The sequence below is a fragment of the Sinocyclocheilus grahami genome, unplaced genomic scaffold, assembly GCF_001515645.1.
Source record: "Sinocyclocheilus grahami isolate Dianchi unplaced genomic scaffold, SAMN03320097.WGS_v1.1 scaffold545.1, whole genome shotgun sequence".
Classification (NCBI taxonomy): Eukaryota; Metazoa; Chordata; class Actinopteri; order Cypriniformes; family Cyprinidae; genus Sinocyclocheilus; species Sinocyclocheilus grahami.
Window position 1 is genome coordinate 19,028 of NW_015505724.1, and position 3,386 is coordinate 22,413.

Genomic DNA, 3,386 nt, shown 5'->3' on the forward strand with positions numbered 1-3,386 from the left:
GCTTTAGTTAAGTTGTACGTAGTTATATAACTATCGGGGGCTAGACGAATAGTACTAGCATAACTGCTGATTATTGTTTTGAGCTTTAACTAAGTTGAACATGGGTAACTGTAGGGGTCTAAACATAACTACTATTTAAAGAATGGTAAGCATGGGCGACCTATTAAATCGTATTAGTCATAACCTCTGGCTAATGATCAGACTGGCGAGTTTGTGATCGTGGGGCCCACGTAGAGCGGCCGACGTGAGGCACCCTGAGCGACATAGATGCCTAATGAACGAGTAAATATAAAGTAAAGAGTTAACTAGAATAACCAAATGTCAGAATAATAGCAATAATTAGAGACAGACAAACAACCAATTTGCCTTTCAACCTAAATTCGAGGTCATACTAAAATGGTCAGATTCGAATTGAATTTAAAATTGAATAACTTTGTGTGCTGAAAAGGCCGAACACGCAAGAAACCCTCAGCCACCACTGGATACCTTCCTTGGGCCAAGTGCGTGGACCTTACAATTTGTTGGTTTGTTTGTTTTTCATTTTGTTCTGTTTTGTTTGCCTAGAGACCAATCCTTTGAGAATCATCAAGGAAGGCTGAGTAATAGATTGACGACCCAAGCTGCCAAAGTCTTTAGACGATCACGCTGTCAACAATCTTTAGTTAGATCCTTTCCGGTGCCCCCACATCAATCTTGCCATTCACAGCCGAGATAACAGGTGTCTGGTCTACACTCCGCTAACTGTTTGTACTCATCAAACAGACCGAACATAGAACATATAAGTACTATAATCGCAGCCTGTTAACGCTGTAAGGACTTTCATGGGCCTTTTGTGCTGTCCCTCTCTCTCTCCTTCTCTCTTTTCACCAGTGAGTCAGCATGTCTCGATCATCCAGCCCTGATGCCCACTGGGATCGACTAGAGTCCTGGCTGAGTGCCATGACTGGTACCCTCCTGTCTGAAGCCGCCGGTGGCCTGCAGCACCTGAGCCGCGAACAGCTCGACGACAACCTGAGCCACCTGATGTCACATGATCCTACACAGGAATTACAGCCACAAAGATCTCACCAAGATCATCGGGTCACTAGCCCACAACCTTCTCGCTCAGGCAAAGCTGGGTGAAGCAAGCATCTCCCGCATGGAACAGGAAGCAGCAGCGCTGAAGCTCCAGGCTGAGGAGGCTCAGAGAAACCTGGTGCTTGCTCAAAGTCAACTGGACCAGCTAATGTTGGAGGCTCAGCACCAGCACAGGATGGTGGACGAAAAGGACCCAGAGCTGCAGGAGGAAGTAAAGAGACTCCAGAAAGCCTTAACTGATCTCCGTGTAGACACAGCATGCCGAGAGCAGGAGGTGAGACTGGAGGCCCTGGTGGACACTGGAGCTGACCTCACTTTAACCCTCTGGGGTCCGAGGGTGTTTTGGGGCCTGGAAAAGTTTTGACATGCCCTGACATTTGTGCTTTTTTCAGTTGCTTACAAACGTTTGAATGTCTAAAGTTTAATAACAACGTAATCAGCACAAACTGGGCTACAATAATATGTGAGCAGCATGTATGTACGTGATTGTGTTTTTGAGAAAACAACGTTTATGCGTGCTTAGTGAAAAACTACAATTTTAAAGTCACTGAAATAAGGCCATAAAACACATACAGAACATTTGATCACAAGACTTTTGAGAACTGATCTTGAAGTCTAGAGTTTTTGCTTCAAAATTATGTGAAAATCATCTTACTCACTCATTCACAGAAAACAATATACTGATTTAAATGTTCTAAGACACTTTTTGTGTAGAAAAGGTATATGCGAGGAGGCGTGAATGATCATGAATAATGATGTGATTCACACCTGAGAAGACAAAGGCCTGCATAATGAGCCTTTCAGTAAGGTGTGTGACTGAGAGGGAATTGCTACAAGAAAGAATGTGAGGAAAAAAATAAATTTATATACTTTTTGTTTGTAGTTTATTTAGAATACATATAACGATCACATAAAATAACTAATGGGAGTGTGTGCATCACATGGTCTTAGCTGTGGTCCAGGTAGGAATCTCCATTTTCATGACCAAGTGGGCTGCTTTGCTTTGGCTCTCTTTGCAACAGGTTCTTTAGCACTGTTATTCTCACATCTGAAATAAAAAAGTTTAATGACGCGTTTCTAAATAAAGATCACACAGACCAAGGCGGCAGACAGCGCACCATGTTTGTTTTCTTTATTTTATAAATGCACAAAGTTTTGTTGTTATTATGTGTGTATACAAATAAAAGTAGACCATTTACAGATTCGATTGATGTATTGCTCTTATCTGTAAGATCAAAATTGAAAGTGTAATTTAAGTTCTTTTCGGTGTTATCGGGAGAAGATGCCACAAAACGCGTATCCACGTTAGTCGACCTCAGAGGGCATCCTAAAGGCAGGTGCTGGTGTTCTCTGACTAAATGATCGACCTTGCCCACCACAACACTTCAAGCTGGGTCCACAATCATCACAATATGCTGAGATAGCGCTGAGATTATAACTCTTATAACTCTGCAGATAGCCTCGACCCATAACATCAGAGAACTGCTCATCTGCACAGACTCCAACTATGCCAGACTTGGCTTCATATGCCATCTTCCAGGCTGGAAGCAAAATGATTTCAAGATGGCAAATAGCAAACCTGTTAAACACCAACACCTGTTCCAGGCATGTGACGACATCACAAGTGAACATGATATGATCGTCTACTGGAAGAAAGTGAAAGGACACTCGAAGCAACCTGGTCCAGACAAGGACCTCAACGACCAAACGGATGCCCTAGCCAAAGCAGGTGCACTACACGGCGAGTTATGGTCTCCACCAACCCACCCTTAACGTGACAACTATAACCCGCAGCAAACACACTCAACCCACCACTATGCCCACCTCATAGCCGCTTACGCTGGCTCCTCAAGTCTCCACTAATGACATTGCTGACATGCAAGCCTCCAGCCACTCTATCACACCAGATGAACTTGCTGCTACCCCAAGCCTCAAATGGCTATACGACATAACACACATGCTGCGTGTGATAGACAATATTCTGTTTTATGCCCCTGATGACCTCACTGCACCAATGCTTGTGGTGCCACAGTGCCAAAGGGGGGTGATGCTGATGTATGCTCACGACGCACCATCTGCGGGACACCACAGCACAAGAGCTACTTATGAGACACTAAAACAAGTGGCATACTGGCCCGGCATACTTACTCCACACTTTGGGTCGGACCCTTACCCAGGTCAACAAGGGGCAACAAGTATTTCCTCACAGTCGTGTGCCAATTCACAAAGTGGGTAGAATGCCTCCCAGCACCCAATGACACTGCTCAAACTACAGCATACCTCCTGTTGAATCACATTTTCTCCAGGTT